Source organism: Oncorhynchus keta, chromosome 1 (genome assembly GCF_023373465.1).
Source record: "Oncorhynchus keta strain PuntledgeMale-10-30-2019 chromosome 1, Oket_V2, whole genome shotgun sequence".
Taxonomy (NCBI): domain Eukaryota; kingdom Metazoa; phylum Chordata; class Actinopteri; order Salmoniformes; family Salmonidae; genus Oncorhynchus; species Oncorhynchus keta.
The window spans coordinates 55,833,979-55,850,839 of NC_068421.1; the positions used below are offsets into that span (position 1 = coordinate 55,833,979).

The 16,861-nt window shown below is 41.2% G+C and overlaps 1 long non-coding RNA gene and 1 pseudogene across 1 annotated transcript; both read left to right on the plus strand.

Annotated features, from left to right (window-relative positions):
• Window positions 1–222: 222 nt before the first annotated feature.
• Window positions 223–2,012, plus strand: LOC127932531 (uncharacterized). The gene is made up of 3 exons (XR_008145909.1): window positions 223–304; window positions 1,189–1,358; window positions 1,960–2,012. It is a non-coding gene; the product is annotated as an uncharacterized LOC127932531 (long non-coding RNA).
• Window positions 2,013–2,258: 246 nt separating this feature from the next.
• LOC118398141 (dipeptidyl peptidase 9-like) lies at window positions 2,259–10,013 on the plus strand (annotated as a pseudogene).
• The last annotated feature ends 6,848 nt before the right edge of the window (window positions 10,014–16,861 follow it).

A 16,861-nucleotide genomic window follows, 5' to 3' on the forward strand; every position in this document is an offset into this window, starting at 1 on the left:
AGTACTAAACCATAAAGCTGGTATGTGTCTCTATGGACGCGGGCCTTACTTTTTCTTAACCATTAATCAATTTTCGAGCAAACGGAATGAGCAGCAGCTACGTTTGGTTACATATGGACTGTTAGTGGAATTCCCGCAAGAAAATAATGGTTAATGTGATTGGATGTTAATTATTTGACTAGGGTACCTGTATTGGACATTGTGTTGTTATTTCGCTGAAAACTAGATGGTTTAATTTTATTTTTGGCAGTGAAACAAGGCTACTGTCATGGCTGTTGAAGGAACTGGACCAAGGTGCAACGTGGTGAGTGTACATTTTCTCTCTAACTCAAAATGACGCCGACAAAACTATAAACAAAACAATACAAACCGTGACGCTTCAGGCTATGTGCCATCAAACAACGTTAACTTCCCACAAACACAAGTGGGAAAAAGGGTGCCTAAGTATGGTTCCCAATCAGAGACAACGATAGACAGCTGTCCCTGATTGAGAACCATACCTGGCCAAAACATAGAAATTGAAAATCATAGAAGCACCAAACATAGAATGCCCACCCCAACTCATGCCCTGACCAAACCAAAATAAAGACATAAAAAGTATCTCTAAGGTCAGGGCATGACAGCTACTCAGGCAAGACAAAAAAAACTCACCCAAATGTATAGCCCCATTGGAAAATATAAATGGACTGTTTGAAAATGTGAAGACATTTAAAAAAAAAAAGATATATATATATTTTTTTGTTTAAATGTGAATTACATTTTTATTTGGCGTACCCCCGATGGCATTGTGCGTACCTCCAGTTTGGGAATACCTGGTCTAGGCTATAGATTTGATTTTTGGTCTTCAATGTTTTTTTAAACTTCTGTCATGGTAGGGTTCTTGCTTTTGTTTCACTTTAAAAGTGAATTCTTTGATATGCCTTGATTATGTACTTGATTTATCAGGACTTTATCAAAGCAATCCAATGTCTCCATTTTAGGTGTTCGGAACTTGTACATTGTGAAAATTAAGAAGTGTACAGAGCACTTTGTGCATTGTTAAAGGAAAGAACTGTACAAAGTGAAGAAGTGTACTAAGTGCTCACCAACATGTGTTTGTGCTAGAAAATACTGGTAGGCACTCTGATAACAAACCTAACTGTAACATTGTAAATCTTAATCCCTGAAAGTCTGTGTGGTGTTTAGCAGGTGTCCTCCATGAAACCTGTAGAGATTAAGACCCAATGCTCAGGCACTCGCATGGACCCCAAGATCTCCTCTGGGGAACCCCCCCTTCTTGGCCTTTATCAACAACAATGACCTGTGGGTGGTCAGCATTGAGACCGGGGAGGAGAGGAGACTCACCTACTGCCATAAAGGTTGGTGGAACAGTATTGCTTCCATCCCTCTCCTCGCCCCTACCTGTGCTTGAACCAGGGACCCTCTGCACACATCAACAATTGCCTCCCGCGAAGCATCGTTACCTATTGCTCCACAAATGCAGACCAAGGAAAACAACTACTTGAAGGTCTCAACGCGAGTGACGTCACCGATTGAAACGCTATTAGGGTGCACCCCGCTAACTAGCTAACCATTTCACACCGGTTACACTGGCACGGTACTAACACAATAAACAATTTTGAGACGGATGCTGATTCACTTTCAGAGTTCTGTTATTTATCAATTTGATTGATTTCTGTTAAATGAAAGGTCTACAACTTATCTGAAAGGGTGCTCTTTTAGGTTAATACCGAGAATACACACAGGCCTTCATTTCGTTTGCATTACATTCTCATCAGATATCGCTGTGCGAATATCCTAACAAGAGTGTTCTTTAAAAAGTATGATGTAGTGTTGATATATATATTTTAATCAAGTTGATTCTTGTAAGGTCAAACGAAAGGGCAGCATAATTTTTTAACATAAAGTGGACAGCAGGGGGCAGTTTTCTGACAGTGCATACGTTTCTACCTTTCTTAGGGCTTAGTTTGACTGCTTCACGGGCTACTGATGGACGCCAGCTGCTCCTGAAGGTGACTATCTTTATTTTTCTGGGATGCGTGTCCTTATTCTGCTTTGTTTCCCTCTACCAGAGATATATATTTTGACTGAACAGGATCTTTATTATTGAAGACCAAGTCCACTAGGTTAGGCCATTCTACAATCCACTGTAACACAAAGCACGTTGGCTTTCGGGCATATATTTGCTGTTGAATAAAACGGCCAACTCAATAGGTTCGTCTCGTATTCTTTCAGACCCAGGTGGATGGGGGAGGTGGATGGGGGAGACCCTCCAGTTACTGTACGAGGAGGTGGATGAGTCAGAGGTAGAGAGAATTCATGTTCCCTCCCCAGCCTTGGAGGAGCGCAAGGTCCGCACAGGTCCTCTGTCTCACCCCTATCCCAAATGGCCTTGTTTTTTGGTACTGATTCATAACTTTTTCTTGAACTGTATTAGTTACAATCTACATTTTCATGTGGGGGATATTGTGGCTAGGCAGAGTTGTACCTTGTGTCGTCCTGCTCTCAATTTTCCTTCTTAGGGAGTAAGAATGCTCAAATTACCCCCAAAATGGCAGAAATCCAAACCAACCATCTTGGCAGAGTAAACGTATCTTCATAAGTTGTCATGGTTTTGATCTGTGTTCGTATGTTTGTCTATTCATATTCTGTATGTCTACCTGTGTATTCTGTATGTCGCTTTCTGTTTATATATTTTTGGTCTATGTATTCTGTATGTCTACCTGTGTATTCTGTATGTCGCTTTCTGTTTATATATTTTTGGTCTATGTATTCTGTATGTCCCTCAATGCCTATCTGCCTGTGTATTTTCACCAGATTGTGAGCACCCAGGACAAGGAGCTGGTCCTGCCGGTCACCACCCTGTTCCCCGGGGTCGAGTACATTGCCCGCGCCGGCTGGACAAGACGGCAAATAGTTTGTTCTAAAGACTGGGACAGACACAACTAACCAAACCTATCTATGTCATGGAACGGATTGTATCTGTAATGTAAAGGTGTAATTATCCCTATATATATATAAACCATTGAGTAAAGTGCTTGTAAAGATTAAAAAGGCGCCAAGCCTTGTGGTTTCATCTGCTAGATTTTTGTTTATTTATTGTAGCTTTATTTAAACATGTGAGTTATTAAGGAATGCATATTTACAATGATAGCCTGATCATGTGACTTAGGCCAGCACCACCTGGAGTTCCATTCCATCCCACACTCACCAGCAATCTGGACTAGTCCTCACACAATTGTGCTACCCGCAGGGCTGAAATGGCAAGTTACCCACTCCTGGTGGGCGACAGTTGTCTTGAGGTCTGTGCCAAGGCAAATGACACCACAACCAGAAACCAATAGCCAATCAAGCTCCTCTCCTCTACATGTTTTATTCCATCATGTGTGGGTTGGTTATCTGTTGAACCGCACACATTTCTTCTCTCCAGAAGGGTAGCCTATGTCACGGAGCATGATCAATAAGCTAATTCGACTTACTTTGATTTTAAAAAATTGATTAAAAGTAGCTCTTTCAATTTCAAGACAATCTTTCTCTACGAACTAGGAAATATGGAATTGTTTGAGGATATTTAGAAACGTTAGCCAGCTAATTATTTGATACAGACTTGTAACATATCTCATTGCTCCTCTGTCCAGTGCAAGTCAGCAGAGGCTCCAGCTGGTCCTGCAGCCCCCGGGTCTGTTCATCCCTGTAACTCAGGACCAGGCCCAGGGGGAGGAGAGTGTGGAGGCTGTGCTTGAGGGGGTCCACCCCTTCATCATCTGTGAGGAGATCACTGACATCTGGATCAATGTGAGTTAAAGTAACTCCGGCTTTGGCTCCAAGGCCTAGATTCTGACTTGAGATCTGAGCATGGAACTCAGTATGTAAAATAAATCATCCTGACTGCTTCCAGTGCCCTGATTAGCACAAAGTTGTAGTTACTTGCCTGTATCGGAAATGGCTGTTACTTGTAGTTTTTTGTTGGTTAGTTTGTTGTCACATGAATGTTAAGTTACCTACCTCTCTTCCAGTTATACGTGCTGAAATGAAACGCTTTTGTTGTCTTGAACTTTGAAACCAACGAAGGCTCTTTCATTAAGGGCTCATATTATGTTGGTTCTTTGTTTGTTTCAGGTCTATGACATCTTATCTTTTTGTTCAAACAAGCTATGAGGAGATCACCTTCCTCAGGGTGAATGAGTCCAAAACTTCTGCCATTTCTACAAGGTCACCACACTGTTACAACAGGGCTGTGACCAGTGGGCCAGAGACTACACTCAGACAACAGGCAGGAGAATACACTGTTGTTAGATTTTCTTTCTGGATTCTATTTCTGGCTTAATGGTAAAGATGTGAATAAGGATGCACCTTCCAAAATCATTTTTTTGATAATGGGTAGGTCAACTCATTTAATCTACTCGTTGTTCCCTGCAGATTACTTTAAGTGCCCGATTTAAGGAGGCGGTTATGTTCACTTTTCTACCGGCTTTTCACCCTCACCACAAAAACATGAATGTATCAATGCACAAGATGTTAACATGAATAAGCACACACTTACCTCACAAATTGAGACATCGGAATGGCGCTGCAAATTCAATGTTGCTTCTTCATCGTTTTTGAACGAGCCACTCCAAGGGCAGCTACATATATAACATCAACAGTATCTCCTGTCGCTATTGTGCCCTAAGGGCAAACAAGATCAATAGTATCTGCCCTTACTATACTGACTTCCTAAGAACAACAACATAAATACTATCTGCCCCTTCTGCTCTAGTAACTGCCCCAAGAGCAGCACCATGAACAGTGATATGCATTTGACATCATATTGATGATGTTTTCTTCTCAGGGTGCCAAGGAGATTACATTCTACCAGAGACTTTTAATTTCTCAGGGAAGTCGAGGTTCCCGCTATACGGCATGTTGCGTAAACCACACAACTTGGTATCTGGCAGAGAGCACCACACCATCCCATTTGTGTGTTGAGGGCCCCAGGTTTGTTCAATTAAAATGTTATTATCCTGTAATGTCGTCTGTTTGTGAGAGTTGGGATTTTATATATCTTATTTTATTATTGAACCTTTATTTAACTAGGCAAGCCAGTCAAGAACAAATTGTTATTTACAATGACGGCCTACCCCGGCCAAACCCTGACTCGGACGACGCTGGGACAATTGTGCGCCGCCCTATGGGACTCCCAATCACTGCCGGTTGTGATACAGCCTGGACTCGAGTATAGAACAAGAAGGTCCGCGCAACGTTAAAGCTCCCAGTTCACCGCTTTATTGACAGCGTTTCCATCCGAAGCGGATCTTCGTCGGGTCAAACACACCGAGTGTTCACATCCCAAAATAAACACATTTCACCTCACATGACCATTGCGGACATGACGCATGGTGGGTGCAAACAAACGTTTGTGTATCTCTAATAATTAAATAACAATGAGATGGGTGCATGTAATGGTTCCAGGAAATATGTATTTACAAAATGACCAATTGGGTAACATGGACGGCAAGACAAATCAAAGTTAATCGAGCCAGGGTCTATAGTCGTGTTGCCTCTAGCACTGAGATGCAGTGCCTTAGACCGCTGCGCCACTCGGCAACCCCAAAATGTATAAAAATAGGTTTTCTTAAAGGTTTTCTTATGTATGTTTTTAATGTTGAGCGGGTGTTTTTGTTTGTGCTCCAGGTGCAGTTAGTAAATAACTCGCACAAAGGAGTGAAGTACTTGAGGCTGAACACGCTAGCGTCACTAGGCTACTCCGTCGTTGTCATTTGATGGAAGAGGGCTCAAGTTCGAGGCTCTGAAAAACAAAATGGTAGCACAGTTTTACATCTCCACTGACATCATTGTTGTAGGTATTGACAAAATATGTGATTTCTCTATTGCCAGTTTATCAATCTGTATTAGCAGTGTTGTGTTCAGGAAGGCACAATGTGGCAACATCAAAAAGGACGTTCTTATTGCACAAGCCCAGATGGTACGTTCCCATTTCAACAAAGTTTTCTCCTATTTCGTGCCCTCTGAACAAGACCCAGTCCATGCGAGTCTTAACATTCCTTTCACACTTCTTGTGGGTCTCAGGGCCAGGTGGAGGGGCTGCAGTACTTGGCCGACAAGTACAAGTTTGTTGACCTAAGTCGCGTGGCTATCCACGGCTGGTCCGACGGCGGCTTCCTCTCCCTCATGGGCCTTGTCTACAGGCCCAACATCTTCAAGGTGAGGTGAAAGTTCAAAATCTCCACTGAAGAACTTTAGGGGACTATTCTTTGGACTTGGTCACAATTTCACATCACACGCATTCTGTGTAAAAAAATAAGAATATTGTGATGGCAGGCTGTGCAGTTCTATAACCTCGTACCATGAAAGGGTAGTAATGTGGCCCAGCCCTGGTAAAATCAACAAGCCCAAAATATTGACTCTAAAACTGAATTTAACACTACAAGGTCTTGACTGGTTGTAGCTATGATTACTCCTCACTCTTAACCAGTTAACATTGTAGACTCACAATCTCAAGTGATTTAAGCCTGCTTGACTTGAGCTGTCCTCCAGGTGGCCATAGAGGGCGCCCCTGTGACTGTGTGGATGGCTTACGACGCGGGTTACACAGAGCGCTACATAGACCTGCCTGAGAACAACCAGCAGGGCTGCGAGACCGGCCTCGTCGACCCTGCCCATAGACAATCTGCCCAGCGAGTGAGTCATCACGTTTCATTACAATTGACTGTCGATCTCAGGGTGCTTAACAGGCAGTAAGTAAAAGCAGCAGTAAGCACTCTCCAAAGTGCAGCACTGTCCTGCAGCACTGTCCTGCAGCACTGTCCTGCAGCACTGTCCTGCAGCACTGTCCTGCAGCACTGTCCTGCAGCACTGTCCTGCAGCACTGTCCTGCAGCACTGTCCTGCAGCACTGTCCTGCAGCACTGTTCATCCCTTGTGTTGGTATAGTCCTGATAGGATAGACTTGCTTGGAATGCATTTCAATTAGCTTAGTCCTAGATTTGTTTGTGCTGTAGAGCCCACTCTTATGACAATAACCATAGGAGTTGGCTATACTGCATTAACAGATCAAGGATCAGGCTAATTTTCGATTCGAGTGGAAATACGTTTTCTTTAATATTTTGTTTTCCAATCCAGGCCTAACCGGTTACTTATTTTACACGGATTCCTTGATGAGACTGTGCACTTTTCCCACACCAACTTCCTGGGTTCTCAACTGATCCCCTGGGAAGCCTTATCTGCTACAGGTAGGAGGGTATTGGGTTTAGTTGTTCACATGTACAAGCCCATGTACGATGGGACACAACACACATTATAGTGTTTATTTGCGTGTGAGGCTTGCCTTCAGGGTAGAAAATGAAGAGCGATTGATAAGAGAATTGAATATGTGCGGTGGAACCGTTTCACAGGCTTTAGCTGAAATGTTTGCGAAAACAAACACACTATGAAGAAGAATATGTATGACTCATTTATTTTTCAAAGGAATCTTTTCATAGCATATAAACATCATCTTTGAAATGAGGAAGGACGATGCATCCTTGCCGGGGCTTTCTCTTTCCTCCATATCTGATCCTTTGTCTCTATCTCTTCAGATCTACCCCGACGAGAGACACAGCATCCGCTGCCCAAAGTCTGGAGAGCACTATGAGATTATGCTGCTGCACTTCCTCCAGCAGTACCTCTGAGGTCTGCAGTTGAACGGAAAGAGCCCACCTCTCCTCCCCCATTGCCCAATGTCACCATTCCCCTCCACATACACACACTTTGTGCCCCACCACCTTCCGCCATTTGCATCCGACCCCCCCAACCGTGTCTAGGGTTTACAGAGAATGGTGCGACAAACAGAAATGATCCAGTCAGCGGCAGTCCTGGGGCGAAAACAGCTCGTTGAAGGAGAATGAGAGGTTGAAGAAAAATTGTGCAAGATAACAGGCGAGCCACAAACAGACAAATAACAGCTCAGTACAGCAGTGGGACGCACGACTCGTCGATCCTTGTCACGGATGAGCTATTGCAGCAGACGACACACCGGGTTCCACTCCTATCAGCTAAAAACAAGGAAAAAACGACTCCATTGGGAATGCGATCACCAACACTGGAGAATTGAGTGGAAAAGCATTGCCTGCTCCGATGAATCTCGGTTCTTGTTGCGTCAAGCTGATGGCAGACTTAGGATTTGGTGAAAGCATGATCGACCCATCCTACCTTGTGTCGATGGTACAGGCTGGTGGCTGTGGTGTACTGCTGTCCAATCTGCAGCAACTGTGTGATGCCATCGTGTCAGCATCCAATTTGTAGAATCCACGGCCCGAAGAATTCAGGCTGTTATGGATGCTAAGGAAAGTCCAACCCGGTACTAGATGGGTGTACCTAATAAACTGTCTGGTGAGTGTAGTTGTGTATTATCAGTTATTTCACTAGGGGGAGCTGTAATGTTTGTTTATGATACTGTATTATGCCCTTCTCAGTGCAACCACAGAGTACAACTATATGAACCTGCAGCATCCAGACAAAATAAGTCACAATCGATTTTCTAAGGACTTTCTAAGGCTCAATTTCACCCATACAATCAACCATTTCAAATACAACTCACACTGATATTTTATTTAAGATATTTAGTTTGCGTTATACATTCAAAGCATATATTACTATTGAGGGTATAGATGACGATATGACATTCAGTAACTCACATTTTTACCACAGACTAAATATAAAGAATTGCACAACAGTTGGACCCTTTCAAAGGGTGTAAGTGGTATAACACATCAGTCAGTTTGACTGAAAGAGTATCACTAAAACAGTGAAATATGACATTGATCCTTAGTGAAAGGAATGTTCCTGCAGGATCGCTACACAAAAGCCAAATGTTATTATGAATAATAAGATGTATGATAATTCTGCTAACAAATTGGCAAATGAAGTTCTGAATTTGACCTCACAACCTCAATATTGTTTGTACAATATTGTAAAAAAAAAGTTGAATATTCTTATACTGAAGGTCTAATGAACCTTGACCCACCTATGACTTGACCACCAGTCAATTTGACAGCATCTTTGGTTGTACAGTTGTATGATCTTAATTTGATCACTTTTTTTTTTTTGCAAAATAGTTTGTTTCAAAGACAAATAATCCAAACTAGATATATAAGGTAGTTAAAACATTTCTATCAGAGTAATAACAACTATTGTTACTGTTTTTCAATTGCAGGTCAGTGTGTGAAAGGTAAAGATGATATCAAGTCTTTCATCGTGCACAGCTGGAGTGCTGTACAACTAGTTAGGTCCGATGGCTAAACCCACAATAACAGGTTTTGATGTGTATTCGCATTTACCCTTGGCCATAATGGCCGTAGGATGGAGTAGATTAGGATTTTTGATTAATGTACAAAACAGGGTGATCAAATTAAGATCGTACAACCGAAGATGCTGTCAAATTGCCTGCTGCCATTCACTGACATATTGGATTTTAAAGCATAATAGGCCATTGCCATGAGTAACTACATAAATCTATATTTCAATATGTTTAAAACCTTGTTATTACAGTATTTCAAGTAAAATGTTTAGTCAAAAGTGCCATTGATGGAACAGAACAGCATAAAACTATAGATTGGAACAAATAAACATCCTCTCATCCTCTTTTTTACATACTAGGCTCATCAAAACGAACCCATAAGTGCCTAATGCGTGTCAAAAGCTGTCACCACTTGTTTTGAAAAATGCATCTTCCTCAAAATACCACAATCGTCTGAGCTTGAACTTTACCCTACTTCTCGCACTGCCACTGCTTGTACCACCAGTTTCCAGCTGTGCTAACATAATTGCAAAAGGTTTTGCTAATGATCAATTATCCTTTTAAAATTATCAACTTGGATTGGCCAACACCACGTGCCATTGGAACACAGGAGTGATGATTGCTGATAATGGGCCTCTGTACGCCTACAGTATGTAGATATTCCATTAAAGGTCAGCCGTTTCCAGCTACAATAATCATTTGCAACATTAACAATGTCTACACTGTATTTCTGTTCTATTTTAATGGACAAAAAATGTTTTTTTTTTAAACAAAGACATTTCTAAGTGACCCCGAACTTTTGAACGGTAGTGTACAGTAGTGTACATTAACATTGTTTGTTTTGGTTTTAAGGGATCATTCACTATCTTAAAAACAAAAAATTGCACAAGTTGTTATGCAGCTGAAGAATAGAAGACTGTAGATATACCATTACTATATACACACCATTCCATGAAGCATATGTTTACACTTAATTACTTCACGGAGTGTTGTGGGAGAATTGGGATTTCTGCTAGAACCATACAGCTGTTATTTTCAATGCAGGGGCTAAAAGTCTATTCGCCTCCATCATATCGACCCTTTACCCAGATTCCAAATGTATAGCATCTGTATTCTGCATGTTTTTTCTTTGCTTTCCATAGGCCTTATATCAACTGTATCGTGGATCATCTACTCTAGTCTTTTCAATGTAGAATCCATTTTGTGACCTGACCAAATGTCACAAAAATGTCATGAGCCATGAGATACATGGACTTCCACAAGTCAATGAACACCCAAAATAAAATGTAGATGTGATAGGGACTGCCTCATACCTCAATAATGGATTCAACTGGAATTGTCATACTTCTAAAAGATACGCATTATGAGAGTAATGTCTGCTGGAACAAACGTTGTAATCATCTTGGCTATACACATGTTTTCAAGTCTTGCTCAGTTAATCAAATAGATCATTTTCCCATGATGTTGAAACTGTTGGATTTCTGTGGGATGACATGTAAATACTTTCCTAGTTTCTGCTCTATTTCAGTCACTTTAACCCATTCACCAATTACCTCCAGTGCATTCAACTTTAGTTCACCGCAGCACAGTCCAGACATCTATTTTCTAGGTAAAGTTAATTGATTTATGGTCCTTCCCCACTACTCATTGTCTGGTTGGCCAAGCGATGTGCATGCAACTGTCATTTTACTTTTCATGAGTCTTTTCCCCAATTATAATAAACATAAACCAACATGTAAAGTGTTGGTTGCATGTTTCGTGGGATGAAATAAAAGATCCCAGAAATGTTCCAAAGCTTATTTCTCAAAAATGTTGTGAACAAATTTGTTCCCATCCCTGTCAGTGAGCATTTCTCCTTTGCCAAGAAAATCCATCCACTTGCTCATTTCTCTACCATAAGTCACCTCCAATGTCATTTTAGAGAATTTGGCAATACGTCCCACCAGCCTCACAACCTCAGACTACGTGTAACCATGCCAGCCCAGGACCTCCACATCCGTCTTCTTCACCTGCGGGATCGTCTGAGACCAGCCACCTGGACAGCTGATGAAACTGTGGGTTTGCACAATCAAAGAATCTCTGCACAAACTGTCAAAAACTGTTTTGGTGCCCTGGCTACCACACTGTGAATCGCTTGCAGCAAACCTGTGCACATTACATGCTCTTATCCAGAGCAATTAGGGTTAAGTACCTTGCTCAAGGGCACATCAATAGATTTTTCACTTAGTCGGCTCAGTGATTCAAACCAGCAACGTTTCAGTTACTGGCCCAACGCTCTTAACCGCTAGGCTACCTGCCAAACACAGGCACAGATACTGTGTGTGACGGTGTTAGAGCGAAGTCTTGCATCTCGCTCATCTCAATATCTGCTGCTTGTTGCAATGTCATTTCACTGAGCCGAAATGAAAAACAATTTGTAAAAATTTAAGGGGTCTATTTGTGATATTTATTTTTCTACTTTTCAATATCAAATAATACATTTACATTCACATCTAGCACAATGAAATGCATTTTAGAGCACATGATGAGGTTTCAAATGTCATCAAGATTAAGTTCTTGCCACATATAGATCAAGAGTTATGATGTCTTGCAATGCTCCTGAGGGCCAACATGTAATTAATGTGCCAACTTTGATGAATTATTTCTCAAATATGCTTTTAGATACAGAGTATATTGTTGACATTTGTATCAACAATCCTTCCTCCAAAGGAACATTCTATGGATAATATTTTGTGACAATCCAAAAAATTACGGTCCTTTTTTGTTCTAGTTTTGTTGAGGAATCACCCTATCTGCCATGGTCATTTCAACCCGGGGGTCACCCTCTGACCTGGAGAAAAAGCCAAAACACTCATACTGACCTCGTTTTCTGGCATCCTCCACTCCATCACAGAGGTTGATGGGACTAAGATCTGGCAGATAAGTATTGTGTAAGTATTTTTGCACTGGAAACATTTTGTATTTCACTCAGAACATAGATATACTGTGCATATGTAAGAATATACAGTTAAGGACTTCTAATATCTATCGCTCACAATGTAACTTTCAAGCGCAACTAAATGAAATTGCTTGACAGAAGGAACCCTGGAAATAAAAAAACCTTGGGACACTAGTCAGAGTGGCCTTTGACACCTAACCTACATGAATTTGATTACTCAGCTGACAGACATACAATAACCAACTGTGAATAAACATGGAAGGGACATTTTAAAATGAGATGAGGGAAACTGTAGGTGGTGTAGTAGACATTCTCTGACAGCTCCTCATGCTCTGCCAGTTGTTGTTGATGTTACATTGTGTCAATGTCATGTTGCCATTTTATTTTTGATGGTACTGGGTGTATAGACTGTCGGTGTTGGGCCAAGGAAGTGCGGTAACAGTCCAATGGGTAACAGTTACCCACTGGACCCATAAAAAGGAAGGGGCACACTAACCTAGAATTGGAACAATAAAAACATCTCTTCCTCCTCAGGATGTTGACACAACAGGACATCCCCGGGGGATTTTGATCAGCTTAATATGTTATATCAATATGAATCAAAATGTGTTTGACCCAGCCCCACTTCCTGTCCTTTTCAGTACGGCTAATGAACCATCGCTGATTAACTTTACAGGTCACTCGGTCACTTCTCACATGCAGAAAACAATGCTGTCTTTCAACTGGAAAAAAATAACTATTAGGACACTTTGAAAGATTCAGTGCACTGGTCAGCATACACAGCTAGAGGAAAATCTATATGGCTCAACATAATGACTCAACAATAATGTTCAACATACTTAATAGCAACAGTGAGGATGGGCATTTAACCTATCTCCCTTAAGTGTCACTCGCTCTATTTATCCCCAATAAATCACAGAGAAAGAGTTCTGTGTGCTCACCCTAGTATCCCCTTTCTCCCACTTTTAGCCCTGGCCTCGGCCTTGCGTGCCTTTTGGCAAACTCCGAGCGGGCAAGCATATTTTGGCCCCTTCAGATTATTTCCACTGTACAAACCCTGATAGATGATAGCGGTCATGTTTAAGATCGACAAATCACTTTGCATCCTAAAATAACTATTATTTGTCGATCAGTGAATGTCTCTCTTACTTAAAAGACACATTCTGCTGATTCATCAAAGCAAAGCTGGTTTCAATCAATGTGCATGACAGACCATGGAAGCCATTACAAAACGTTGCTCAGCTATGTGTGACAGTTATGGTCAGCTATATGTGTGGTTCGACAAGGAGAGTTCCCTCCTTCATGTGCTTGTAAAATTGAAAATTTTCTTCAGTGACCAGATTTATCTTAACTCTACCCTTGTAAGAGGTTTTACTGGTCAGTCAGTAGTGCCGTTGTCAAATCTAACTCTGAGAAATGCAGCAACTGTAATGAAATAGGGCCCTCCACTGTTTGGCAATATGGTTGCAGCTAGATCAACAGGGGATATTGTGTTGACATGATGAGTGAAGGAATTGAAGTTTTCCCTCCTCCCACTGTGCAAAACTTAGACTTGGTTAATTCTTTATAGATTATAGTTTAGAGTACATTTCTTTGAACAAATACTGGCAGACTGCAATTTTATCCGAAAATTCCCTTGTTCTCAATTAGTTTTTAAAAGACTAACAGCTGTCTGGAAAACATAACATCTGTCGTTCTTGTTTGTGAAACTGCTATTCAGCAGAATGGAACAGCTACAAGCTCAAGAAGGATGCTCATAAAAAAAGCTGTTGTTTCCCATGTCCCGCTGGCTGCTGCTGTAAACAAAAATAAAACACTCACACACACACCACAGTAAGCAAAATGATGTTGAAGAAACGTCTTTTAGACGTATTTTCCAGACGTTGACATCACGTGCATTCAGGTGCTGAATGAAAGGTTAGAGGATACATTTTTCGAACGTTGAAAAGACGTGTTATACGGATGTCAAAAAATACATATTTTACGGACGTTGAAAATATGATACAGCATTATTCTAAAATGGATTAAATAAAACCTTTTCCTCATCAATCTACACACAATACCCCATAATGACAAAGTGAAAGCAGGTTCTTAGAAATGTTAGCAAATGTATATAAAAAAAACAAAAGTATTCAGACCCTTTGCTATGAGACTTGAAATTGTGCTCAGGTGCATCCTGTTTCCATTGATCATCCTTGAGATGTTTCTACAGTAAATTCAATTCATTGGACATGATTTGGAAAGGCACACACCTGTCTATATAAGGTCTCACAGTTGACAGTGCATGTCAGAGCAAAAACCAAGCCATGCAGTCGAAGAAATTGTCAGTAGAGATCCCAGAAAGGATTGTGTCGAGGCACAGATCTGGGGAAGGGTACCAAAACATTTCTGCAGCATAGAAGGTTCTCAAGAACACAGTGACCTCCATCATTCTTAAATGAAGAAGTTTGGAACCACCAAGACTCTTCCTAGAGCTGGGCACCTGGCCAAAGTGATCAATTGGGGGAGAAGGGCCTTGGTCAGGGAGCTGATCAAAAACCCGATGGTCACTCTGACAGAGCTCCAGAGTTCCTCTGTGGAGATGGGAGAACCTTCCAGAAGGACAACCATATCTGCAGAACTCTACCAATCAGGCCTTTATGGTAGAGTGGCCAGACAGAAGCCACACTAAAAGGCACATGACAGCCTCCTTGGAGTTTGCCAAAAGGCACCTAAAGGACTCTCAGATCATGAGACACAAGATTCTCTGGTCTGACAAAACCAAGATTGAACTCTTTGGCCTGAAAGCCAAGCGTCACATCTGGAGAAAACCTGGCATCATCCCTTCGGTGAAGCATGATGGTGGCAGCATCATGTTGTGGGGATGTTTTTCAGCGGCAGGGACTGGGAGACTGGGTCAGGATTGAGGGAAGATGAGCAGAGCAAAGTACAGAGAAATCCTTGATGAAAACTTGCTCCAGAGCGCTCAGGACCTCAGACTGGGGCGAAGGTTCACCTTCCAACAGGACAATGACTCTAAGCACACAGCCAAGACAACGCAGGAGTGGCTTTGGGACAAGTCTCTGAATGTCCTTCAGTGGCCCAGCCAGAGCCGGGACTTGAACTCGATCAAACATCTCTGGAGAGACCTGAAAATATCTGTGCAGATACGCTCTCCATCCAACTTGACAGAGCTTGAGAGGATCTGCAGAGAAGATTGGGAGAAACTACCCAAATATAGGTGAGGCAAACTTGTAGCATCATACCCAAGAAGACTTGAGGCTGTAATCACTGCCAAAGGTGTTTCAACAAAATACTGAGTAAAGGGTCTGAATACTTATGTAAACGAGATATTTTCATTTTTTATATGTAATACATTAGCAAACATTTCTAAAGAACTTATTTGCTTTGTCAGTATGGGATATTGTGTGTAGATTGATGAGGGAAAAAACAATTTCATAAATTTTAGAATGAAGCTGTAACGTAACAAAGAAAACGAAAAGTCAAGGGGTCTGAAAACTTTTCGAATGCACTGTACACTCTCAATTAAGTTAGCATCATATTACAATAATACCTTCTCATGCCTCTTAATAGGAAAGAGGAGCCGACTGAAGATTGCAGCAGACTATGTATTATTGCTCCCATCTGTTACATGCACTTATGTTAGCTTTTTCAAAAGCTTTAAAACTGGCAGCGATGATGTTTAAATTCGTCCAACATACAGTATAAACCAACAGACCACTTCAACTCCACTAAAATGTTAGTTAAGAAAGTAAGAATTGTTATTTTCTTGCTATTACTGTAATTCAGACAGTTCCTTCAGAAAGCATAAACACCCCTTGACTTCTTCCACATTTTGTTGTGTTACAAAGCGGGATTACATGGATTTAATTGTAATTTTGTGTCAATGATTTACACACAATACTCTGTAATGTGAAAGTGGAAGAATTGTCTTTTTTTAAATAAACACTAATATATCTTGAGAAGATAAGTATTCAACACCCTGAGTCAATACATGTTAGAATCATCTTTGGCAGTGATTACAGCTGTCAGTCTTTCTGGGGAAGTCTCTAAGAGCTTTCCAAATGTGGATTTTCCAACATTATTATTTTCAACATTCTTCAAGCTCTGTCAAATTGGTTGTTGATCATTGCTAGACAACCATTTTCAGGTCTTGCCATAAATTTTCAAGCAGATTTAAGTCAGCCACTTAGGTGCATTTACTGTCTTCTTGATAAGCAACTCCTGTGTAGATCTGGCCTTGTGTTTTAGGTTATTGTCCTGCTGAAAGGTGATTTCATCTCCCAGTGTCTGGTGGAATGCAGACTGAACCAGATTTTCCTCTAGGATTCTGCATGTGCTTCGCTCTATTCCATTTATTTTTTTATCCTGAAAAACTAGCCAGTCCTTAATGATTACAAGCATACTCATAACATAATGCAGCCACCACTATGCTTAAAAGTATGTGGAGTGGTACTCAGTAATGTGTTGTATTGGATTTGCCCCAAACATAACAATTTTTTTTGCAGTATTACTTTAGTGCCATGTTGCCAACAAGATGCATGTTTTGGAATATTTTTATTATGTACAGGCTTCATTCTTTTCACTCTGTCAATTAGGTTTCCTTCCTCTCCGGGAACTGAGTTATGAAGGACACGTATCTTTGTA